At 47.5% G+C, this 27,062-nt stretch overlaps 1 protein-coding gene across 2 annotated transcripts in view; it reads right to left on the minus strand.

Moving 5' to 3' along the window:
• The window catches only part of TMEM144 (transmembrane protein 144), a 35,925-nt gene extending 23,164 nt beyond the window's left edge, over positions 1–12,761 (minus strand). For both annotated transcript variants that reach the window (XM_074993127.1, XM_074993128.1), the window contains exon 1: positions 12,534–12,761. The gene's annotated coding sequence lies outside the window, so the exon portion shown is untranslated. The remainder of the gene's footprint in view (positions 1–12,533) is intronic.
• Between the last annotated feature and the right edge of the window lie 14,301 nt (positions 12,762–27,062).

Below are 27,062 nucleotides of genomic sequence, written 5' to 3' on the forward strand. Positions count from 1 at the left end.
CACAAAGCAGAAATGAATTATGTACACTCATCCCTCATTAAATGAGTACTTTACTTACAAGTAGTTGTTTAAAAGGGTGAACTTCCCCCCACTAATACAAGTGTAACCCCCTCCCTGTGTCCCTGCAGCTCCAACCCCCGTAGTCTGACCCCTGCCAGCCCTGCAGCCCCAACCTGCTGCAGCCAGACCCTGCCCCCGCCGGCCCCGCAGCCTGACCCCCCTGCCAGCCCTGTGACCCCTACCAGAGAAGCCTGAAAGCTCCGTGGCCCCGCAGCCTGATCCATCCCCCCCACACCGGCCCTGAGCCCCCAAGCTGCGTCAGCCAGATCCCCTTGCTGGACCTGTAGCCAGACCCTCCTGCTGCCCATACCCCCCTGCAGCCCTGCAGCCTGACCCCCTCCAATGGCTCCAAACCATGGCAGCCAGACCCCCTTCCCAGCCCTGCAGCCAGATCCCCCTGCCACCTGTACCCCACAACAACCCCCCAGCCTGACTCCCCCACAGGCCTCACAGTCCCAATCTGCAGAAGCCTGAACTTCATCCCCCACAGACTTTAACCGTCCTTCCTGCTCACAGCCCCAAACTACCCCCAGCCTTTAACCCTCCTCAACCCAAGGTTCACTTACCTTTCAAAAGCAGCGCCACCTGCTGCCACTCCTTTCCCAAGTTAGGAGCACTAGGAACCAATCGGAGACTTTTACATGTATTTTAATAGGAATTTAGTGTCCCTCTTATGAATTTTTGCCCATGAGCAGAAAGTTGGGAGCCAATTGTGCTCGTATAGCGAGGGATGAGTGCACATGAAGGGAAAGAAACTTTCAGCCTCTTTGCTCACATCAGAAAAATGTGAAAAAGGTTCCAAGCTATATTCTTCCATTTGTAGATAACCTCTAAAATCTGAAGGTTTGAGGCCATCTACTGTTGAAGGCAGGACATTACTGAAGATACTCAAAGTAAGAAGACTCCAATTTTGATATATACACCCAAACCTGCCTACAAATTCCACATACTTTTATGTATTTTCTCTTTCTCACAAAAATATTTATTAAAATACTTTTTATTTTCTTAATAAATCACAAGCTCTCAACCTATCTCACAGGAACACTTGTACAATTTCACATAATCATAGAATAATAGAGCTGGAGGAGACCTTAAAAAGCCATTGAGCCAGCCCCCTGCTCTAAGCAGGGCCAAACCCATCAGATCAGCCCCACTAGGGCTTTGTCAAGCTGAGACTTAAACACCTCCAGGGATGGAGACTCTACTACTTCCCTGAGTAGACCATTCCAATGCTTCACCACCCTCCCAGTGAAAAAGTTTTTCCTAATGCTCAACCTGGACCTTTCCAACAGCAACTTGAGACCATTGTTCCGTGTTCTGCCATCCGTGACCACTGTGAACAGCCTATCTCCAGCCTCTTTGCAGACTCCCTTCAGTAAGTTGAAGGCTGTTATTAAGTCTTTCCTCAGTCTTCTCTTCTGCAGACTAAACAGTCCCAATTCCCTCAACCTTTCTTCATAAGTTATATGCTCCAGCCCCCTAATTATTTTGGCCGCCCTCCGCTGGACCCTCTCCAGTATATCCACATCCTTCCTATAACTGGGGGCTCAGAACTGGACACAGTACTCCAGATGCAGCCTCACCAAAGCTGAATAAAGAGGAATAATCACTTCTCTGGATCTACTGGCAACGGTCCTCTTGATGCAACCTAATATGCCATTAGCTTTCTTGGCTACAACGGCACACTGTTGACTCATGTCCAGCTTCTCATCCACTACAACTCTCAGGTCCTTTTCTGCAAAACTACTACCGAGCCAGTCGGACCCCAGCCTGTAACAATGCTTGGGATTCTTCTGGCCAAAATGCAGGACTCTGCACTTGTCCTTATTGAACATCATCAGATTTCTTGCAGCCCAATCTTCCAATTTGTCTAAGTCAGTCTGGAGCCTGTCCCTACCCTCCAGCGTATCTACCTCTCCCCCTAGCTTAGTGTCATCCACAAACTTGCTGAGGGTGCAATCCGATCTCTCATCCAGGTCATTGATAAATATGTTGAACAGAACAGGACCCAGAACCGAACGCTGGGGCACTCCACTAGAAACCGACCGCCATCCCGACATTGAGCCATTGATCACTACCCTCTGGGCCTGACCTTCTAGCCAGCTTTCTATCTATCTTACCCTCCATTTATCCAATCCACATTCCTTTAACTTGCCGACAAGAATTATGTGGGAGACTGTATCAAAAGCTTTGCTAAAGTCAAGATAAATCACATCCATTGATTTTTCCCCTATCCACAGAGCCAGTTATCTCATCATAGAAACTAATCAGATTGGTGAGGCATGACTTGCCCTTCATGAATCCATGCTGACTATTCCTGATCACTCTCCCCTCTTCCAAGTGCCTCACAATGACTTCCCTGAGGAGCCCCTCCATGATTTTTCCAGGGACTGATGTAAGACTGACCGGCCTACAGTTCCCTGGATCATCCTTCTTCCCTTTTTTGAAGATGGGCATTACATTTGCCTTTTTCCAATCATCCGGGATCTCTCCCGATCTCCACGACTTTTCAAAGATAATGGCCAAGGGCTCGTCAACAACGTATGCCAACTCCCTCAGAACCCTAGGATGAATTAGGTCCGGGCCCATTGATTTATATACATTTAGCTTTTTTAGATAGCTCCGAACCTGTTCTTTCCCCACCCAAGGCTGTCCACCTTCATCCCACAATGCATCACTTATCGCATTAGTCTGGGAGCTGTCTTTGTCCGTGAAGATAGAGGCAAAGAAAGCATTAAGTACTTCAGCTTTCCCTACATCATCTGTCACTGGGTTACCTCCCTCATCCAGTAGGGCCCCCACACCCTCTCTGATCACCTTCTTCTTGGTAACATGCCTGTAGAAACTTTTCTTGTTATCCTTCACATTCCTTGTGAGTTGCAATTCCAGTTACGCTTTCACCTTCCTGATAACTGCCCTACATTCTCAAGCTATACGTTTATACCCCTCCTGAGACATGTGTCCCAGTTTCCACTTTTGGTAAGCTCCCTTTTTGTGCCTAAGTTTTCCAAGGATTTTCCCATTAAGCCAGTCTGGTCTCATACCATATTTGCTTCTCTTGCTGCGCATTGGGACAGTTTCTTTCTGCGCCTTCAGTAGGGCTTCCTTAAAATACTGCCAGTTTTCCTGGACTCCTTTTCCCTTCACAGTACCAGGGGATTCTGCCCATCAGGTTCCTGAAGGAGTCAAAGTCTGCTTTTCTGAAGTCCAAGGTGTATAATTTGCTGCTCTCTTTCCTTCCTTTGGTCAGGATCCTGAAGTCTACCATCTCATGATCACTGCTTTCCAGGTTGTCCCCCACCTCTACCTTCCCTATTAGTTCCTCCCTGTTTGTAAGCAGCAGGTCGAGCCGCACACGACCTCTGGTCGGGTCCCTCAGCACTTGTACCAAGAAGTGATCACCAACATTGTCCAAAAATTTCCTGGACTGATTGTGTACTGCCGTATTGGTCTCCCAACAGATGTCAGGGTAATTGAAGTTGCCCACGATAACAAAAGCCCACGATCTGGAAACTTCTCTCAGTTGTCTAAAAAAAAAAAGCCTCATCTACCTCATCATCCTGATTTGGCGGCCTGTAGCAGACACCAACCACCACATCTCCAGTGCTGCCTACACCACTAAGCTTGACCCATAGATTCTCAACAGGCTTTTCTCCCTCTATGTACTGCAGTTCCAAGCAATCATAGTGCTCTCTTACGTAGGCCGCGTCTACATGTGCACGCTACTTCGAAGTAGCGGCGCCAACTTCGAAATAGTGCCCGTCATGGCTACACGTGTCGGGCGCTATTTTGAAGTTGAAATCGACGTTAGGTGGCGAGACACCGAAGTCGCTAACCCCATGAGGGGATGGGAATAGCGCCCTACTTTGAAGTTGAACGTCGAAGTAGGGCACGTGTAGACGATCCGCGTCCCGCAACATCGAAATAGCGGGGTCCGCCATGGTGGCCATCAGCTGAGGGGTTGAGAGACGCTCTCTCTCCAGCCCCTGCGGGGCTCTATGGTCACCGTGTGCAGCAGCCCTTAGCCCAGGGCTTCTGGCTGCTGTTGTGGCAGCTGGGAATCCATGCTGCATGCACAAGGTCTGCAACCAGTTGTCGGCTCTGTGGATCTTGTGTTGTTTAGTGCAACTGTGTCTGGGAGGGGCCCTTTAAGGGAGCGGCTTGCTGTTGAGTCCGCCCTGTGACCCTGTCTGCAGCTGTTCCTGGCACCCTTATTTTGATGTGTGCTACTTTGGTGTGTAGACGTTCCCTCGCAGCACCTATTTCGATGTGGTGCTGCCCAACGTCGAAGTTGAACGTCGACGTTGCCAGCCCTGGAGGACGTGTAGACATTATTCATCGAAATAGCCTATTTCGATGTCACTACTATTTTGATGTAGCGTGCACGTGTAGACGTAGCCATAAAGTCATCCATCTATGAACCAAATTCACCTGGCAAAAGGCTCCGATTACAAAATCAGGATCTCACTATGTCTCCATCACATTAAAGCTGTGGAATGAATGCCTGGATGCATTTGGGGCTTGAATGGGAACTAGCTACCTATGGCTCAATCCAGACAAGGGCAACATAATATTGCTAGGTTAGGGATGAGAGGGCAGCAGCCAGAAGAGTTGTTAAAACTCATACTGGCATCCCTCACAGCAGGAATGTGACTTCCATTTATAAAACAGCAACATAACTTGGAGTTGATATTGATCCTTGGGTAGTTTGTTGCTCATACCCTTTAGTCTGCTACAGCCCAGATTTGTTAACCTCCCAGATATCTTCTTCCTCTGGAGTGAGGCGAATGTGAGCTGAGGGGGCATACATTTACAGGTAGCCCTTTGTTTATGAATATGATGATTTTTAATTTATGAGATGGGCACCTAGAGCTTTTACTGAACAGCTGCAGCAGTAATTAAAAACAGAGGAAGAAATAGGTAAAAAATACTAGTTCCACAGAAATATGGATATGAACTATAAATAGAGTTTTCAAACACCCCAATATTCAAGAGTGCTTAAATCTGGATTTCACTTCAGATCAAATTTCTCATTCTATTTTAAAATAAATAACATCCCAGAGCATTAAGGTTAGCCATATTTGTTATATAGTGGCTCCTGGATCTGGCCTCTGCTTAGAACATCTCAGCTGAAGGACTGCAAATAAGAACATAATCCACCTTTGTTCTTCTAGATGTTGGGTCAACAATTGAATTGCAATATAGACAGTTGCAATACAGACAGTTACAGTCTCTGTAGCAATCATTTTTTCCCCTTCAGAAGAAGGGGAAAATCTGAGATATCCAGTTAAACCTGCTTTGAGTTTGCTTTGTATTGCCAGAAGTAAGGCTGATGATGATCTGACAGCATTGGCAACACCCTCAGCTTGTACAAACTACCACAGGTTCATGGATATCAATGGAGTTTTGCTACTTCACACCAGCTGAACACTGTGCCCTAAATTTTCGTTGTATTTCTTCAGAAAATACCCCATAGTTAATTGGTAGGCCAAGCAGAAAATGAGGACAGATGATTATTATGTATATACCACTTACAATTTACTGTACTTTTTGTAGACAAGTCTGAAGACAAGGATCCCACCCCAAAGAACTGTCATCTTAAGATGGATGAAGGATACTGTTAAGACTTCAGAGAAATTGTAGCTTGCTTGGTGGCATGGGGCTTTGCTGATAAAATGAGAACTTTAAAGAGACTGCATGTATTACTGACAGTTCATTCCTCCCTTGCCATCACATCAATGAAGAGTGTTTTTCACAGTGATTGTCAGACAATTCTTTCACATCAAAGAGTATTACAATGAACCTTAAATGTGAGTCTGAGATGTGATTACTTGCAAAGGAAAGATCTGTTATGCATTTATTTCTAAACTGAATGTTTCTTAGAGATGATTCTTTTGACTTACTAAAAGTTGCACTTAAATTACACAGAACAAACAGTTGTCTGCACTGCTGTTTTAGCTGTCTTGGTCCCATTTTGATATTGGAGAGACAAGATTGGTTGGGCCACTGAAAGATAATGCCTCACCTACCTTTTTTCTTTCATAAGAAATATGCAATTCAATTCAAGGGACCTACATCTACCCTAGTGAAATTTTGGAAAAGCCGGGGTTCTTTCAAAGGGTCCTGTGGCACGTCTACACATAAAATTAATTCTTTCAAAAGTAAATCAAAAGAAAGCGGCACTTCTTTTGGAGGCTCTCTTCCAGTTCTGGCTCAGGAAGAAAGCTTTCTTTCAAAAGAATCTTTTTGGGGCGGGGGGGGGGGGGGGGGCGGGGGAGAACCTAAAAACGTTTGTACATACTCCAAGGGCCCTTTTCTGGAAAAAGGAGTCCTCTGCGGTGCCAGCCAGCTGGCACGTGAAGCTACCCTGGATAGTGGTAGCAGAGCTCTACGCTCCCTGCATCCAGCTGCTTTTAAAGCCACAGGGACCCATAAACCTCCCGGCAGGAAGCTGAGAACATGGCAGCAACAAGGACAATAGCTGCTCATCGCATGCCATTGCACCCACACCTCACAGCCACAATCCACCCATAGCTGACAGCCAGCAACCCCGCCACCCCCAGAGGCCCTCCAGGGAGCCGGCCGAAGGATCTCAGAAGTGCACCTGAGCTACTGAAAAGAAGGCCCCAACCTGGACCAAGCAGGAGCTCTGGGATCTCCTCAGACTCTGTCAGGACAAAGAGGTACTCTGGGAGATGACAGGCAAGAAGCAGAATGCCCCTGCCTTTGCCTGGCTGGCTACCAGCTTGTCCACCTGGAGCACCCAGCCCAGAGCCAGGAGCAGGTCCACTCCAAAGTGAGGGAGCCCAGGCAGGTGTACATCTGTGGCAGGGACATGGCTGGCTGTTCAGAGGCAGGACCCTCCACCTGCCCCTTCTACTGGGAGCTCAATAGCCTCCTCAGGGCCAAGAACACCAACCCCACCATTGTGCTGGACACTGCCGCAGAGGAGCTGGACACTGAGGCAGAGGAGCAGCCAGGATCCTCCACCCAAATCATCATCTTGTCCTCACAGTTGTTGAGCCAGGTGAGATCCAGAAGGGCATTCCTGGACCTTGGCGAGGGACCCTCTGGTAAGTACCCGACACGTCACACACCTGGGGAGTGGGAAAGTGGTGCCCGCGTCTGCCACAGCTGGAAGCAGGCCAGCCAAACGGGCACCAGACCCAGTCTGGACACACCTCAGAAGGACGCACCATGCCCGCTTGTGGAAACAGCTGCATGTGACACTCAGCACCCACTCTTGCAGACAGCACCATGTGGGGAGCGGGTGAGGGGGAGCTTGGAAAGTGCCCAGCATGTGCTCTACCTATACAGGGAACCCTTACTGCCTGGGATCCCCCAGAGCTGCTGGGTCAGTGCATAGGGGCCGGGGGGCTGCTACTGACAGGGGGCTGGGGGGCACAGCCCTCAGGCAGTGGTGAGGGACTGACATGCTATCTTTCTTTTCCCTTCCATCCCTACAGCTGCGCTGTTTGAGGGGAAGGTGAGCCCTGTCCACTCTGCACAGCCAGGGAGCCCACCAGAGACAGAAGAGAGGGCCAGGGCACCCCCACCTCTTGTACCCCAGCAGGCCCTCACCCAGAGGCCCTGGAGGCATGCCAACACTGATTATCTACACAGCCATCATCTGCCACCAGACCAAAGTGGAACAGCGGAGCCTGCAGCTGGAGGAAACAGCCTGGTATGGTGGTGAGAGACCTCAGCTAAACTCATCGGCAACCTGAGGGACATCATGGGCATATTCAGGGAGCATTTGGCCCAGGCTCCTGCCCCTGCTGCCCTCCCTGCCACCCCTTGCTGAGCCCAAGCCTGCTGAACCCCTCCCATGCCTGTACCTCCCTGTGATCCTGGCCCTATTCCAGCCCCATTAGGGACCCTGAATCCAGGATGGGAGGGGAACAAGAGGCTGACATAGCTTGCTGCCCTCCACCCCCTCCCAGGAATAATGCACCCCGGTTGCCAGCCCCTACTCCAGGTTGAGATGCCCCTGACCACATCCAAAGCCCCCCAATGTATATAGTTACTCCTGTTCACCATTGAATATAGTTACTTGCACAGTTTGTATTTTTATATATATATATTTAATTAAACTATTTATTTGTTCACCCCTCCATGCCCCTTGTTATTGGTGCAGGAGTGGTAAGGGTTGGATGGGTGAGAGGGGCCTGTACCGGATACCTGGGTCAATGGACCACCCCATGGGTGAAGCTCTCCCAGAGGGCCTCCCTGATCTGCACTCCATCATGGTGGGCCTGGCAACCTGGGGCAGTGGCCAGCTGTTCATAGCCAGGGCCAGCCTCAGCCACCCACCCCAGATGAAGGCCTCACACTTTCTCTCCACGATGTTGTGGAGGACACAGCACGCCCCCACCACCTATGGGACATTATGCACCCCAACCTCCAGGTGCGAAAGGAGGCACCTGAAAGAGCCCTGCAGGTGCCCAAAGGCACACTCTATTGGGTAACATGCCTCATTGAGCCAGCTGTTAAACCTGTGGGGTCAGGTGGCCAGTGTAAGGCTGCATGAGCCAGGGCTGCAGGGGGTAGATGGTGTCTGCCACCATTCACAAGGGCACGGTGATGTCCCTGACCAGGAGCTCCCATGCGGGGGTGCGGGGGAAGTAGGTCCCGGTCTCCATCCTCTAGCAGAGACCAGGGTTGCTGAAGACTCATGAGTCTTGGTCCCGGCCTGACCAGCCCATGCAGATGTCTATAAATGGCCCTTATGGTCCACCAGGTCCTGCAGCAGCACTGAGTGGTGGCTCTTCTAATTTATGAAGTGGCTCACATGGTGGTCCAAGGCATGGATGGCAATGTGGGTCCCATCCAGAGCACTGAAGTGGTGGGAGAATCTGAGCATGGTGAATCCAGCGACAGCCATGTACAAGTCCCAGTGAGGACGACCCTAGGGAGCAGTATTGTGTTGATCGTCTTGATGACCTGCACAGGATGGAGAGTGTGCGCACTCGTGAGTGCGTGATGGGGTGCGGCCAGGCCCTAATTGGCTCCTCTGCCCCCTCCCAGCCCACTCCTCCCCTGCCTTCTCCCACCCCCCGAACCCTCCACCCCCTGTGATGTCTGTGTGGGGGTGGGGTGGCACGGTCCTCCAGGGATGGGCCTCCTTTCCCTGCCACCCTGCCCACTTGAGCCGTGTCTACACGTGCATGCTACTTCGAAGTAGTGGCACTAACTTCGAAATAGCACCTGTCATGGCTACACGTGTTGGGCGCTATTTCGACGTTAACATCGACGTTAGGCAGCGAGACGTTGAAGCCGCTAACCCCGTGAGGGGATGGGAATAGCGCCCTACTTCGAAGTTGAACGTCGAAGTAGGGCACGTGTAGACGATCCGCGTCCCGCAACATCGAAATGGCGGGGTCTGCCATGGTGCCCATCAGCTGAGGGGTTGAGAGATGCTCTCTCTCCAGCCCCTGCGGGGCTCTATGGTCACCGTGTGCAGCAGCCCTTAGCCCAGGGCTTCTGGCTGCTGCTGCTGCAGCTGGGGATCCATTCTGCATGCACAGGGTCTGCAACCAGTTGTCAGCTCTGTGGATCTTGTGTTGTTTAGTGCAACTGTGTCTAGGAGGGGCCCTTTAAGGGAGCGGCTTGCTGTTGAGTCCGCCCTGTGACCCTGTCTGCAGCTGTTCCTGGCACCCTTATTTCGATGTGTGCTACTTTGGCGTGTAGACGTTCCCTCGCAGCGCCTATTTCAATGTGGTGCTTAGCGCAACGTCGATGTTGAACGTCGACGTTGCCAGCCCTGGAGGACGTGTAGACGTTATTCATCGAAATAAGCTACTTCGATGTAGGCTTCACGTATAGACGTAGCCTTGCACTCCTGAACCCAGTCCCAGAGGGTTCCCCTTGCCTGGGAGCCCTCTGCCTGCCCTGTGGTAGGTGTATGACCTGAGCATGCCTTATCTCCATAAGGACAGTCCCGACGGTTGCCTTGCCAACCCTGAATTGTGTCCCACAGATCAGTAGCTGTCCAGGTTGGCCGGATTCCACACTGTGATGGTGACCTACTTCTCCAGGAGGACAGCAGGCCATATGTGTGTGTCCTGATCTCAGTAAGTGGGGGTGAGCCGGCTGAAGAGTTCCAAGAATGTCTGCTGGGTCATCCTAAAGTTCTGGAGCCAATGGCCGTGTCTACACAAACCCCAAACTTCGAAATGGCCACGCAAATGGCCATTTCGAAGTTTACTAATGAAGCGCTGAAATGCATATTCAGCATTTCATTAGCATGTGGGCGGCCGCGGTGCTTTGAAATTGATGTGGCTTGCCGCCGCGCATCTCGTCCAGACGGGGCTCCTTTTCGAAAGGACTCCGGCTACTTCAAAGTCCCCTTATTCCTATGACCTCATGGGAATAAGGGGACTTTGAAGTAGGCGGGGCCCTTTCAAAAAGGAGCCCCGTCTGGACGAGACGCACAGTGGCAAGCCGCGTCAATTTCAAAGCGCTGCGGCCGCCCGCATGCTAATGAAGTGCTGAATATGCATTTCAGCGCTTCATTAGTAAACTTCGAAATGGCCATTTGCGTGGCCATTTCGAAGTTTGGGGCATGTGTAGACGTAGCCAACGAGTGTCATCCCACTCGCCCATCATGAGTCAGTCCCACCACTCAGAGCTGCTGGGGCGGCTCTAGTTGCACTGGAGCACCCCAGGGTGGGTCATGAACAGGGCCCTGGGGGGAAGGACTCCACAGACCTGGAGGTGGGGCTCGTCCACTGAAGGAGATGGAGAGTGGCTGTGAGCGCTGAAGCCAGCAGGTCAGCCATGACGTTGATGATTTCCAGGTCCAGGAGCTGCTGGGAATCCATTTGCCTGTAGAATGGACTTCTGGTCCCTGCAACAGGTCTGCTGTGCTGTGTGAAGCAAGGCAGGCTTCAGCATGTGCAGTGAGGGGGTGTTTGGGAGGAGCCCTTTAAGGCAGAGGCTGGCCAAGTCTCCCAGAAGGGCTACCTGGCCTTGCAACCCCATCCGTGGTGTTTCCTGACCCATTCTTTGGAAAGAGCAGGTGGGCTGCATGGGCACTCTCTCTCAAAAGGGAGGATCACTCTTTTGATCCACTTTTTGTTGATGGATGCAATCTTTCAAAAGAAGATTTTCTGGAAGGGATCTTCTGGAGATCTCCTTTCTAAAGACTGCTGTAGTGTAGCCATAGCCCAAGAGCCAGATTTTATCTTTCGTACTCATGCTGAGTATTACTTTTTCCCCAGGATGAACTACAATTGAAGACTATGATTACACTGTAGGAATCTGTCGACACAGTCCCTGTTGGAAGAGATTTCCCAACAAAACTTCTGTTGACAGAGGGCAGCCTCACACAAAAGCCAGTTGAAAGAGCGCTCCACTTTGTCGACAGAGTGACCAGACTCCCTGGTGGCTCTCTCAACAAAGCGGGCACCTGGAAGCACAGCAGACAGGGCTGCCCATTGTTCTGCACTCCCTGTCTGTCCAGAAAAGGCCTCCCAGAGTGTCCGCACAGCTTCTAGAAAGTGCTCCTCTCCTCTGGGAGAGGCAGAAGGTTGCTGGTGAACATGCTAGGTTTTGTCGAGATACTGTCAACAAATCCCATTTTGTGCATGGACGTTCCACTAGCTTTGTCGACAAGACTGGGGTTTTGCTGGCAAAATTCACTCATGTAATCTCAGCCATAGTAAAGGACTTCCCAACTAGATTATAAGGAGGCAGAACATGGCCAGGAGTAAGCACGGGCCATCACAAATACAATCACATAATGAAACTACCGCACACCTAATTTATTTTTTCACATATTCATCGGCAAATACTGTACAGCTCCTCAAAAATGTAACTGAATGGTAACTGAGATATTCAAACACTTATCCTATTCCCTGTTTGAAAGGAAAGCAGCATGGAAGACAGCCCGTGTAATAATCACAAGTTTGAAAGGACTTATTTCCACAGTCAGTGTTCTTGTAGGGCAGAACTACCCATTGGTGGAATTGGGCTCAGCTTTAGAAACTTCAGTGAAGCCTCGCTCATTGACATCAGCAGCTAGTTCACCCCTTTTTTATCTGTCACTCCGGAAGCATTAACGAGGTGAATTACCTTATTCAGAGAATCATTAACATACCCACAGAAGCAATCTAGACAAAGTACATCCTCTCTTTGGGACTTTCATTCATTGCCTTTACGTGATTATACCATTAACTTACTGAAACCATTAGAAACTTCTGAAATTAAACGGGCAGCAGCTTTCTTTGATTCCAGTGAAGTGGTAACACGCGTTTAAACATTTACTCGGTCAGCACAACTGCTGGATTCAGTTTCAGTTCTCTCTGCCCATTTTATTCTTGAAACTGACATCCCCTTTACTTTGCCCTTTACAAATGCTTCCCCTTCATATTCTATCTTGGCTAGTGTTACTTTCCTTGCAGCCACTTTGCACGTGTAACAATGCCCTAGGCACACATTCATGTATTTTCCTTTACAGTGACTTTACTTACAGTTGTTTCTTTGCAGTTCCGACTTCCTGCTCAGCAGAAACTGCCGATGTTCAGCTCCTCCTCCTCTTTACGTGATTAAGGTTCCCGCCCCTCCTTCTCTTTCATTCAAGTATTTATTATCTATGTGACTATGCTGACAGTGGCGGGGCAGGGATAATTCCCAACCTGCAAATGGAGCACAATAGCCTGACGCTGCACTCCATCTTCTTCCCTTTCGTGGTTCCCACCGACAAGCAGCTGCTTTGTCATGTGCTTGGGTCTGATCACGAGTCCAGCGCGCTGACAGGACTCGGGGCAGGAGGAGGAGCTAAAGCAGTTTCGGGGCAGGGTTTGAAAGGTGCCGGCTTCATTTAACTCCCTGTTGTTTGTATTTGAATTTCCTAAAACCAAACCAAAAACCTCGACTGTTTTGAAGGGAAATGAGCATCACACCACAGCAACTTTAAATACATCTTAGTTTAGTTTTCTGGTACAGATGTCTATCCATAGCTAGATACCTATCACACTCAAAAAAAAAAAAAAAAAAAAAAGAAGTTAACAGTATTGAAGTTGGATAGGCAAATGCTTACAATTTTGGATATGCTAAAATACAGATTACCTGTGCAACATTTATTAAGCCCTTCTTTGTGCATTAAAACGCTGTGATTACACTATTTCAAACTCTTTTTTCCTGGATTATTCAGTGCTCAAGTTATATGGTAGTCAATAAATGTCTAGTCAATATTCAGTTTTCTCCTCATTCAATGGGTGGCCCCTCAGCTAATTCCAACCCTGCTCTGGAAACAAAGTTAACTACCGCACAAGTTTTTCTGTGGCACTTATCACTCTAGTATCTGAATGCTTCACAAATATTCATATTTTATTTTCACATCACCCCATAAGATCAGGGTGAATCCCCCAGTTTACAAATGGGGAACTGAGGACCAGAGAGTTTAATATCAAAAGTTTCTGACAGTTGTTGGGCTCCATTTCAGATGCTGAAGACCTGATTTTTCAGAGGATTTAGAATTTTTATATATACATTTTTATTTTTCATATTTTTATTTTTATATATAGCATATATAGAACTTTTATATATTTTTATTTTTAGAATTTTTATAACCACTTCTTAAGTTCAAAGCACCATTTGAATCTATTCCATTTGCAGTAATGAGAGCTTGGGAACATAAGATTAGCGGTCATGTGAAAATTGTGGTTTAAACGTCTTGCCCAGCATCACAATGTGGTAGAAGCACGGACAGAATTCATTCTCCTGGATGGAATTTCCTGGCTGGGTTCTTGTGGGAAAGCTTGTGAGTAATCAGATAATTACAGACTGATTGTATGATAATGCACAGGGAGGCTGAATTAAGGTTCTTCCTCAGTTCTGGACTTTTCAACTTCTCCTTTCTGTTTCCTCCACTCCCACCTCAAACTCCTGATGCACTCACATTCTGCTCCTATTTCTGGTTCCTTTTTCCATTTTGCTACTTAACCACTTTTATTTCCTGTCTTCAATTTTAAAGTATGTCTTGTTTGTTTCTTCACTCCTTTGTGTTCAAACTAAGGTTCAAGAATATCAGAGTGTGAGGTGCTTTTTGAGTACTCTTACATTTTAGGCATAAAACCTCAAAGTTAGTTAGGTGGCACCTTGAATACCTAGAATTTTATTATGGCATAAGCTTTCATGAGCTGCAACTCACTTTGTCAGATGCATGACACAGCAGTAAAAGAAACAGGGATACATAAATGAGAATGTTATATCAATTAGGATGCATGTGGATAAGAAGGTGACAATACCTAATGTGGAAAATTACTTATGGTAATGAGCAAGCCATTCTACATTCCTATTACAACCCATTCTCATTGTGGCAAATTTGCATATGATTTCCAGCTTAGCAATTTTACATTGCAGCCTGAAGCGTTTTTGCTTAAGGATGGCAGCTTTCCCTTCTGAAACTGTACGTCCAGGGACATTAGAATGTTCTCCCACTGATTTGTGTGTGTTACCATTTCTGATGCTCAATTTGTGTCCATTTATTCTGTTGTGTAGAGAGAGCATTTTCTCCACTGTACATGACACAGGGGCATTGTTGGCCCATTGTGGCCTTTGATGGTATGGCTGATGTGATTAGATCCTGTGATGGTGTGACTAGGATAGATGTGCAAACAGAGTTGGCAACAGGATTTGTTGCAGGGATTAGTTCCTTGGTTAGTGTTTCTGTTGTGGGGTGCACAGTTGGTGACAAGTATATGTTTCTGGTTGGGGGGGTTGCATGTGAGTGAGCAGTGGCCTGGTCCCCCCAAAGGTCTGTGAGAGCAAGGAATCATCATCTAGGACATGTTGTAGATCCTTGATGGTGTGTTGGAGAGGTTTTGGTTGGCAGCTGTAGGTAATGGCCAGTGGTGTTCTGTTGCTTTATTTGTTTAGTCTGTCCTGTAGTAGGTGATTTCTGAGTACTTGCCTGGTTCTGAAGTCACCTATTAAGGGACAGATCCAATAAAGGCAAAAACAGAATGCCATTGTACAATAATAGCCTGTAAATAATTTCATTAATGACTTGGTAAATGGAGAGGAGAGTGTGGGGTAGAGAGAATACTTGTAAAACTTGTAAACCACCAAACTGGGAGGTGTTGCTAGAACTTTTGAAGAAAAGGTTATATTTCAAAATGAACGTGACAAGTTGAAGAACTAGTCTGAAATAATCAAGATGAAATTCCATAATGACAAATGCAGAGGAAGGAAAAACCAAGTGCACAGCTACATGATGGGGAATAGGGGGTAGGTAATGGCATTGTAGTAAAGGATCTGGGAGCTATAGTTGATCATGGATTGAATGAATCAGCAATGTGATGCAGCTGTGAAAAAGGCAAATATTCTGAGTGTTCTATGTAAGACGTGGAATGTAATTATCCTGCATTATTCAGCCCTGGTGCGGCCTTAGCTGGAATACTAGGTCCAGTTCTGGGCACAGACATAGAGAAAGATGTGTACAAACTGTAGAGAATCCAGAGCAACAAAAATGATAAAAGGTTTAGAAAATCTGACCTCTGAGGAAAGGTGATAAAAAACTGGGCATATTTAGTCTTGAGAAAAGCGGATTCCGGAAAACCTGATCAGTCTTCATATATGTTAAAGGCTGTTTATAAACAGTACAGTGAGTATCTGTTCTCCATGTTCATGAAGGTAGGACATGAAGTAATGCGCTTAATCTGCAGCAAAAGAAAGTTAAGTTAGATATTAGGAAAACCTTCAGAGGGATTGCTTGCAGGACTGCAGTAGGTGCAGCTGTACTTCTGTGATTTTTAGTGAAGATACTACATGAACATTTTTCTTCCATCAGTGTAGATATTTGATCTCCCCAAGAAGGGGTAGCTATGTTGATAGAAGTCCTCCTGTTAACACAGTGCTGTCTACATAAGTGGTTATGGTATAAGTGGTATAAGTACCACAAAGAGGTTACATCTACCCTTACTGGGAACGTCGACAGCTGGTACACAATTTTAGGAATGCCAATTGTGTACCTAAAACCAGTTTCGTAGCTGTCAACATTGGTCCCTGTCCTCACTGCAGGATGTCAGCGGGAGCACTCCTCCTGCTGACATTCCTTAATCCTCGCAGCTTTCAAGGAGTTCTGGATTTGATATTGATCCTGGAATGTATCATTTTCTTTGTGCACGAAATGACAACCGGGAAGATCAGACCAAAGCCTTTGGACCTCCACGGCTAGTGTAGCCTCAGAGATGTAGATTTTCAACATTCCTGCATGACATACTTATACTGACATGCTTGTAGTGTAGACCAGGACTAACACTAAAGATAACTAAGCTCTGAAACAAGCTTCCAACAAAAGTTGTAGAAGCACCATTATTGGACCTTTTTAAGAACAGGTTAGATACTTGTCAGGGATGGTCTATGCCTCAGTATTGGGGGCTGGACTAGCTGACTTCTCAAGGTCCCTTCTAGAGCTACAGTTTCTGGAAGTGCCTATAGATAAAAGATGTGCTTGATGAGCAGCCATTAACATGTATGGCATAATAGTATAGAAACAACAACAACAACAAAAGGAATATTGGTGAACCCAGTCCCTTTCTGAAGCGAGGTGAGACAATATATGAAAACTGTCATAATCAGTAACTATTACAGCATTATCATTTGTTTTCATTACTCTACCAATTAAGTTTGGGAGCCCCCCTCTTGTTAGTAAAACTCAAAGAGACAATTGTAGTAGTGTAAGCACATTCTAAAATTATATATATTTAAGAGTTTTCTAAAATGCAACCAGCCACCTCTAATGAGGTCTACAAAACCTGGAATCGGCAGAGAGTTGTTTAAGGAGATGGTATGGGCTCAAAATCTTACCTCCACCACAAATGGAAGCCATGTCAGGCCTCCAAGAAGGGCCTTAAGAAGGAGCAGTCCTGTTCAGTTGGCAGCAGCCTTGGTTTCAGCTTGTGGAATACAGTATAGCTGTGAATAGGGACTATATGCATGTCCTGCTTTAGAGAGAGAGAGAGAGAATGTAGTGGTGGTGGTGGTGGAGGAGTCAGGCAATAATATTCCTGAACTCTTACCAGTAACTTGCCTTTGGGTACTAAAATGTGCTGCAGCCTGAGGAGGGCCACCTGAGGGAAGAGTTCCACAGTGGGCTTGCGGAAGTTATTTTTGTCTGACCTTTAATACCCTCAAAAAGGTAGAGTCCTGTGGGACCCAGCTGGAAGCCAGAGGGGCTTGTTTCACCATACAGGGGCTCTCTGGGATTCCAAGTCCATTACCATCCCACTCTCAGGCCATGTCCACACTAGCACAAATCTTCGAAATGGCCATGCAAACGGCCATTTCGAAGATTACTAATCAGGCACTGAAATGCATATCTGCTGATAGGAATAAGGGGATTTCGAAGTTGGTAGGGGTCCTTTCGAAAAGGAGCTCCATCTGGACGAGCTGCGCAGCAGCGAAAAGCAGCAATTTCGAAGAGCCACAGCCAGAGGCATGCTAATGAGGCACTGAATATGCATTTCAGCGCCTCATTAGTAATCTTCGAAATCGAAATTTTCATGGCCATTTCGAAGTTTTGTGCTAGTGTAGACATAGCCTCAGTCAATACTGAAATTGGTGGTCACTGTAATGTACTAAGGGCCCAGTCCTCAGTTACCATCTCTTATCTACTTCACATTCCACTCAGCACTGCAGGTGAGACGTACTGAGGTCACTTTACTCACCCAGTCTGTCAGATTATTGTAATAGTACCTTGAATGTCCTGTGGGTGAGGCAGTGAGGTACTGACACACAGAAACAGCATTAGAACATAAGAACGGTTGTACTGGGTCAGACCAAAGATCCATGTAGCTCACTATCCTGCCATCTGACTGTGGCCAATGCTAGGTACCCTCCAGGACCTGGAGCACTGCCATGCTATTGTTCAGTGGCTATATTTAGAAACTATTGGTGGCTGGGATGTCAGCTGAGTCTGAGCCTCAGAAACAGAAGGCTGATTTGTGAAGAATGAGTGAGTACTGGCTTGAAAATTCCCCAGCTTGTTTGAGTGCCAAAACCAGTTGTTCTGTAGGGAATTTCAGCACCCTTAAAGAGGCCTTTTAGAAACCCCTTTGTAAGGATATTACCCAGATCAATTAAAGCCCAGACTGTTCATCAACATTTTTGGTCATGAAACAAACCATTTTCCTTTATCTTTGTAGAGGATAGCTTCCAGATGGCAGTTCCAATCGATCTCTTCAGAAATAAAATGTTTCATACTTCAAAGCACTAATCTACATTATCCTTAGTGGTGACGCACAGCCTTTCCAGCTAATAGGTCCTCAGAGCCATACATAACTGTAAGGCATATAGATGGAAGGTCTTAAATCAGTCAATTTCACTGTTATGTAGGTGTGTGACACTTACAGAGATGAAGTGGACATGGAAACAATTTAGCTGCAGAGTGTCCAAGAGGCACAATAGGCCCCATCCTAATGTTCAACTACTGTGCTGGGTGAAGGAGTCTGTCCATCTATCATTGCAGCGGCAACGTGTTCCTCTTTCAGGATTATTAAAGTCACACTGAGTGCAAAATAGTAAATATCTTCAACATTGAACTACTACTGCCAATCCTCACATAACAAGAGCCCCTACACAAAACCAATAGGCTGCACCCCGGCCCACGTCCTCTCCATATGTCCAAAGTAAAAGATAGACTTTCAAGTGTCTTCCCACCTTCTACCACTACTGGAACTGGTCAAAAAATGGGGAATTTTATTTTGCAATTTTTTCAAGACTAGTTTTTGTCCAAAAAATTCTGTCTCAAATTACAGCTGCTTCCTTGTTTAGACTGATCCTCAGCCAGCTCCTTGTCTCACCACCTCATTGGGCTATTTGTTCCCTTCAGCTACCATGACAGACATCATGAAGTTGTAGAGCTGCAGTCATCTGTGTACTGAATGTGTTAAAGCTCATCTCTTCTCTCTAACTCTCCCAGTGGCTTTCTATAAACATCCAACAAATGGGGTGACTGACTAGGCCCCTCTGGACTCTGCATTGTCTTGTATAGGACGGAGTTAGCACGCTGCAAACAGTAATGCAGACACTCCACAAACATCCATTGTTGGTCACAGTACACCCTAAGGCCCATCTTACCCTTAAACGAGGGTCCTAGAGGGAGAGAAGGGTTTACCATAGGGCAGCATGATTTCCACTAGTGCAACATGTGTAAGCTAGCGGTTTTCATTAGTGCAGCCACTCTGCTATAGCAACAGTGTGTTGCAATCTGAATAAAACCTGGATGAGGGAGAACAGGTTACAAGAGGTAGGAGCTAAAAGGAGACATCAGGAAATAAGCCTGTGTGCACACGGTTTGAATGTTAACTGCAGTCATAGCTAGGGTGAATAAGAGTCCAATTTTCAACCAGAAAGTCCAGTTGAAAAGGGGAACTGATGTAGTCCAGTCAGGTCTACTGACCGGACACCCAAAGTTGAGTTACTGGGGGTGTGGAAGCACCAGGACATCATCCACACCAGCCCCTCCTCAGCCAGGGCTGCTTCCTACTTGAGTTGGGCAGCTCCCAGCGCTGGCGCTGCAGGTGACTCCCTCGTGACCCATGCAGGAAAGGGTGCAGGGCAGGGGAGAAGCTGGCAAGAAGGGAAGATTCTGTCATGCCTGCTGGAGTGACCAGTTTTTAATTACCAAGTTGGCAAATCTGTAACATCTCAGTAAACTGCTTTCTTAATGGAGAGCAAGTTTAGATTTAGAAATATGGAATACATGAAACACCGTGTACAGAACAGGCTAGCCTGCTTACTTGCTGCCTTGACCCTCAGGGAGTCTAATGAGTGCAGCCAAACTGTCTAATTGGCTAACAACCCAATTGCCCTGACAGGAGGAGCAGGCATACTCTTTAGATCACCAGCAGCGAGAGAGGTATTTACCCACAGCCGTGCTGCCATCTGTGCTTGCTTGTTCCCATCTTTGCCTCAGGTAAACTGGCTTTAATTTCTGTTCTGGCCTTTGACTTGTATCTCTGTCTCTGTGTAAAGTTCTGTGGGGTGGCCAATGCTGCTATTTGGATATGGCCATATGCATTGTCACATAAACCTTGTGGAGATAGGGCCAGAGTGACAGCATCCTTTGTAGCTCCCGACTGGACCAACCACCCAGGTCCCCTTTTTAGGATCAGGAGGAAGCTGAGGTAGTATGCTTTCAACACAGTGGATTCCCAGCTTGCAGGTTGCTCTTGGGTTCCTTATTCCAACTGTGACCTTCAATGTTTCTCCTGATTTCTGACTATCCTTGTCATAACACTTTGATTTCTGGCTACAGTTCCTACTCCAGCCATTAGAAATGCCCACCCACATTCTGATCATTGACAAACAGACACAAGGGTGCAAAAATCCCTGCAGTCGATGGGGCAATGGGCGTCAGGCTTACGCATGAGAGAAAAGAAGGCCTGAATTTCCCAGAGCTGTAAAGGAAAATTGTAAATTATATCTGAGTTTTCTGTCTCATCCATGTCCATCAAGCAGGTTAAAGTGCCTGGAAAGGAGGAGAAGGGGTAGCTAAAAATATGATGCCAAAAGAACAAAACAAATGTTTAAACTTTACCTTATATCACTATTTTCTGGGAATAATCATAACTGAATGTTTTGGGCTCCCTCTGCTGGTTCTGCCGCAACATTTCAGTAAAACAGCATTCCTAGGAATGCGCTGACGTCACTGAAACAGCTGTTGCACGAAAGTGTTAAATATGAAAAGGCATTAGTATATATTGCTGGGGGCATTAACGAAATCATTGCTTCTCCCCAGCATCCCATGTTTCCTGTGTATGGAGAAGGGAACCGATAGATATAGTATTTACCAAAATGGAAAATGACAAAACTGGGAGGGAGTTTCCAAATTTTGAATATTAGAAGCAGCTCAGTTTATAGAGACTTTTATTGTAAAGTGTTTCGCAAACTACTTGAGGATTATTTTATTCAGAGACCTCTGGCATGTGCGTACACTCCTGGGATGAAATATGACAACTGTTAAGGAGGCTGTCCTGATAATAGTAACACCATCATTGTGTATATGTGGATTCCCTTGTGCTGTTCATGTGCATTTTGGTCTAAAAACAGCATTGGAAATATGCTCTAGCCTAAAGCTATCAGGACAGACATGACGAAGTTATAGAGCTTTGGCTTCTAAGGTAGACTAGACAAAGAGAAAACAGGAAGGAAAAGTCCGGGAGGAGAGATTTAGGGGAGAAGAAAGAAAAAGAATTCCTAGATTTTAAGAGGGGCATGGAGTATGGAGTGCAGCTTGTCAGGATGTGGAGGTTTAATGTATGCTCTGACAAATTAGTTATCACAACTTTCCTGTCAGAAAGGTAACTGTTTAATACCCCAATTTTAAAGATGTGGAACGTTGAGTCAGAGAGGATAAGTAACTTGCCTAAGACAGCAAAAGGGATTTTTGTCAGAGCCTTGATCTGAATACAGGTGTTTTAACACAAGTCCCATGGCTAATCCACTAGCCTGCTACGGAAGTCCTCTGCTCATGCTATTTGAACAGCCCACATTTTGACTAATGGCCACACTGACAGCTTAGAAGATGTAGGCCTCTGACTGGTCCAGAACTTGATACTGTCTTAGCACCAGGAGTGGCAGCTTGGGTGGCACTGTTTCCAAGACCCATAAATCGGACCGGGTTTCTTCCAAATAGTGAGGAACAGATGGTGGTGGATTTCACAAGTTGACATTCCTATCTATCCATGTGCATTTTCAAGGCTTTCTATAAATGAAAAGAGTGAAATAATACTTTAGAACAAAATGCTGATACTAGCCTTGATATTTCTGCACCTCTGAAACTAGCAATGGCCATGAGCTTCACAGCTCCCAAGGCTGCTTGGTGTCAGACGGTACAAATTGTGAGTGGGCATGAAAAGTGTCAGAGAGGTAGCTGTGTCAGTCTGTATTCTATCAAAACAAAAAAGCAGTCATGTAACACTTTAACAAAATAATTGATGAGGTGATGAGCTTCCGTGGGACAGACCCACTTCTTCAGATCATAGCCAGACAGAACAGACTCCGTATATCAAGCACAGAGGTCAAAACATTGTGATCAGGTGGACAAATAAGAAAAATTGTTATCAGTTATTCAGGGAGAGGATTAAAAGGAAGAAAGAAGTGTAATAAATAAGAGGAGAGGAGATCAGGGATGGGGGCAAAATTATGTATAGATAGGAACTTGAATTTGCTGCAGTAAGTGACAGAAAGCCCAGGAAGAATGTGTGCAGGCCTGCCGACAGCAGGGGGCAAAGAGGACAGTCGGCCTCAGGCCCAGCTTATCAAAGGGGCTCGGTGCTCTGGCTGCCATTGCTGCTATGGCTGCACATGGCTGTCGGGCAGTAGTTGGGGAACGGCAGAGTGAGAGATGCCAGTGACGCAGTTCTGGCTGTACTGGCGGCTGACTGCCCTTGGCCCCATCTGTTTAGGAGCACAGAGCCAGGCACCCCACTCCCACCTTTTTCTGGGGCCTGCGGCAGTTGTCAGCACCTCTGGATGTGTGGAGGTAATAATTTGATTAGGGACTCAAGATGAAGATGACTTTCCATGACCTACAGCAGTTCCACAAAGTAGTTTAGGACAGAAAGTGAAGATGAACACAGAATTGAAATTGCAGGCGAAATTTAGGATGGTAAAGTGCAGTTGTCTGAGCTGGAATCTGACCAGAAAACTAGAGATAATCAATATACTCTTTCAAATTATACTTAGGAAATATCTGTGACTGCAAGTGCTTGGGACCTTGGCTTTTGCATCCCAGCTGAAAGAAGACACCTTCAGCTGAACAGTGCTTCTTAGAACTATGCAGAACCTTTGGTTCAGAATTGATCCAGAGATGAGTGCCACCCCCAAAAACCCAAATAACATTTTCTACAGAAGTTTTCTGAGTGTTCCCTGACAGTTTTCCAAACAAGTACATATCCAGGCCAATACTGATTAGCTTTCATAGAATCATAGAACCCTAGGGCTGGAAGGAACCTCAGGAGGTCATCTAGTCCAGCCCCATGCCTAAAGCAGGATCAACCCCAAATAAATTGTCCCAGACAGCACTTTGTCAAGCCTGGACTTAAAAACCTCTTAGGGATTGAGATTCCACCATCTCTGTAGGTAACACATTCCAGTGCTTCACCACTTTCCTGGTGAACTAGATTTTCCTAATATCCAGCCTACACCTCTCCCCCCCGTAACTTCAGACCATTGCTTCTTGTTCTGCCATCTGTCACTACAGAGAACAGCCTCTCTCCATCCTCTTTGGAGCCTCCCTTCAGAAAGTTCAAGACTGCTACCAAAACGCCCCTCACTCTTCTCTTCTGCAAAGTAAATAAGCCCAAATCCCTCAGCCTCTCCTTGTATGTCATGTGCTCCAGCCCTATAATTGTTTTTGTAGCCCTCCACTGGACCTGCTCCAATGCATCCACATCCCTTTTATACTGAGAGGCCCAGAACTGGATGCAATAGTCCAGAGGTGGCCTCACCGGTGCTGAATAGAGGGGAATAATAACTTCTCTAGATCTGCTGGCAATGCTCCTCGTAATGCACCTCAATATGCCATTAGCCTTCTTGGCTACAAGAGCACACTGTTGACGCATATCCAGCCTCTCATCCACTGTAATCCCTGAGTCCTTTTCTGCTGCACCACTACTTAACCAGTTGGCACCCAGCCTGTAACAATCATTGGGATTCTTCCACCCAAGTGCAGGACACTGCACTTATCCTTCTTGAACTTCATCAGATTGCTTTTGGCCCAATCCTCAAGTTTACCTAGGTCACTCTGGAACCTCTCCCTACCCTCCAACATATCTATCTCCCCCACTACCTTATTGTCATCCACAAATTTGCTGAGGATGCTAAAGTCAAGGTATATCACATCCACTGACTTCCTCATGTCCACAGAGCTAGTTACGTCATCAGAGAAGCTAATCAGATTAGTCAGGCATGACTTGCACTTGGCGAATCGATGTTGACTGCTCTTGATCACTTTCCCCTCTTCCAAGTGTTCCAAAATGGATTCCGTGTTTTTCTTCTGGGACTCAGGTTAGGCTGACTGGTCTACAGTGCCCTGGATAGTCTTTCTTTCCTCTTTTGTACATGGGCACCATATTTGCCTTTTTGCAGTCATCCAGGATATCTCCCGATCTCTGTGAGTTTTCAAAGATAATGGCCAAAGGCTCTGCAATAACATTTCCTATTCTCTCAGTACCCTTGGATGCATTAAATCCAAACCCATGGATTTCTGTCTAGTTTTACTAAACAGCCCTTCAACTGTTCTCTCCCCACTGAGAGATGCCCAGCTCCTTCCCATACTGCATTCCCTAAAGACAGATCCAAAAATAGCCTTGAGTACTTCAGCTTACCCACATCATCTGTCACTAGGTTACCCTCCCTCATCCAGCATGGTCCCCACAGCATCCTTGATAACCCTTTTATTGTTAACATGCCTATAAAAAATCTCTTCTTGTTGTCCTTCACATCTCTTGCTAGCTGCAGTTCCAATTGTGCTTTTGCCTTCCTGATTACTCATCTGCATTCTCCAACAATATATTTATACTCCTCCTCCTCACTCATCTGTCCAAGTTTCCACTTCTTAGTGCACCCTTTCTGAATTTAAGCTCACCAAGGATTTCCCTGGTAAGCCAAGCTGGTTATGTACCATATCTGCTTTTGTTACTGCACATTGGGATGGTTTGTTCCTGTGCCTTCGGTAAGCCTTCCTTCTTTCCCCAGGAGATCTACCCATCAATTTTCTCAGTCTGCTCTTCTGAAATCAAGAGTTAGTATTGTACTGCTCACCTTTCTTCCTTTTGTCAGAATCCTGAAATCTACCATCTCATGATCACTGCAGCCCAGGTTGCCATCCACTTCTATTTCTCCTGCTAGTTCTTCCCTGTTTGTGAGCATCAGGTCAAGCCGTGCACAGCTCCTGATCTGTTCCATCAGCACTTGTACCAAGATGCGATCCCCAACATTCTTCAAAAACTTCCTGGATTGTCTGTGTGCTGCTGTCTTGGTCTCCCAGCAAATATCTGGGTGGTTAAAGTCTCCCATGAGAACCAGGACCTGTGATTTGGTAGCTTCTCTTAGTTGTCGAAAGAAATCCTCATCTATCTCATCTACCCTGATCTGGTGGTCTATAGAAGACACCAACCACAACATCACCTCTGTTGCTTCCATCTGTAAGCTGAACACACTCTCAACTGGCTTTTCTCCCTCCTTATACTGAAGCTCAGAGCACTCATACAACTCACTTACATACAGCACCACCCCTCCTCCTTTTCTCCCCGCCTGTCCTTCCTGAACAGTTTTATACCCTTCCATGACAGTGCTCCAGTTATGCGAATCATCCCACCAAGTTTCCACTATTCCATTTACCTCTTACTCCTTTGACTGTGCCAGGGTTCTAATTCTTCCTGTTTATTTCCCAGGCTTCTTGCATTTGAGTGCAAACATCTTAGAGAAGTAGATAAGCAAAAACCAATGCCTGCTGCTGTGTGCATCCTGCTAGGTCACTTTTCCTGTGGTTGCAGAATGAGGTGCAGGAGGTGCAAGGAGTAGGATTGGAAGGGCGCAGTTCTGGGATGAAAGTGTAGTGAGTCAGTATGGCCTCCTGCAGACCCGGAGGCCGGGGAGACTATGCAGAGGCCCTGGTGGGCGGGGCCGGAGCCAGGAGACCAGAGGCCCGCCCCTCAGAGGGCGGGGCCAAGGGCTAGAAGAGCCAAAGGCGGGACTCAGGACCCATTCGGGCCTGGGCCTCCGGGCAGGGAGGACGTGCCTGCACGAGCTCCTCGGCACCAAAGGGAGAGGGCCTGCGGCCGCCCCGCCAGGCCGGAGGAGCAGGCCCCCAGAGGCTCCAAGCAATCCCGGGTCCATATGCCCCAAGGAGACTACCCGGACTTCCCAGACCTACCAGGACCTTCACGCCGGCGGAGACCCCCCGCCCTGGAAGAAGCCCCCGGAGCGGGCTGCCCCAGAGTCCCGGCGAATCCTTACAGCACTCAGACCCAGGATTGCCTCGGGTCTCCTGTATTACCGCCGCCCGACTACCCTAATGACATTGTTATGGACGATTGGCTGGAGCCCCCGAAGGTGGATGACCCGGAGGAGACCGACCTAGGGGGACCCCTCGACCAGATGGACTAGGACCTTCCGCCAGCAGAGGGTGAGGTAAGAAGTGGCCCGGGGAACGACGCTCACGAACCAATGGCAGTGTGTTGCGGTCTGGATCCCCACTGCCGGGGTGGCGTGTGAGCAACCCCCAGGGCCCCGGGCCGGGTCGCAGTGGAGAGGGAGGGCCTGCGACCCCCTACCCCCCTCCCTGACAGGGGAGCCTTGGGAGATTATGGAGAACCAGGGGCAATGCAGGCTACCACAACCACAGGGGCCGGGGAAACAAAATGAAAATTGCCAAGGGTGCATTTTTCCCATGGCCATCCCAAGGCACACAGGTGGGGCTCAGGGCAACCCCTCTAGTTTTCCAGGCATGGGGCCCTGGCACACCGTTTACCACACCACATGCCACACCCCTTTCCTGCTCTACCCTCACCCTGACTCTGGTCCCCTCCCCAGCCAGCTTGATCAGGGGTTACTCGGGGTAGAGGGGAGGCTGCAGACTGCAGCAGCAACCACAGGGGTTTGTCTCCCTCTGACCACCCTACTCCCCCTCCACTCAACACACAGAGCTCTGCCACAGCCTTCCAGCCTGCTGAGACCCACTCCTCCAGGGGCGGATGGGAGCAGAGGCCCCACCTCACACTATGGAGGGGTGGCTCTGCATTTTCCGTAAGGCCAGCCCTGTGCAAGACATTCACCCAAGAAGTCTCCTTAGGCAGCTGGTCAGGTGCAAGGTCTATCTTCTCCTCCTGCTGTCCTCACACTGGGGGTGGGTCAGGAGGAGGCTGGGGGGGTGCTGCCAATCATGCAATATCCTTCTCCCTCCTGCTGTACAGCTAGGGAAGCCTAGGATCTCCTGCAGTGAGCCTGGTGCCTCAGGCACTGATGATTTGCAGGTCCTTTGAAGT

Source organism: Carettochelys insculpta, chromosome 4, assembly GCF_033958435.1.
Source record: "Carettochelys insculpta isolate YL-2023 chromosome 4, ASM3395843v1, whole genome shotgun sequence".
In the NCBI taxonomy this organism is placed as follows: domain Eukaryota; kingdom Metazoa; phylum Chordata; order Testudines; family Carettochelyidae; genus Carettochelys; species Carettochelys insculpta.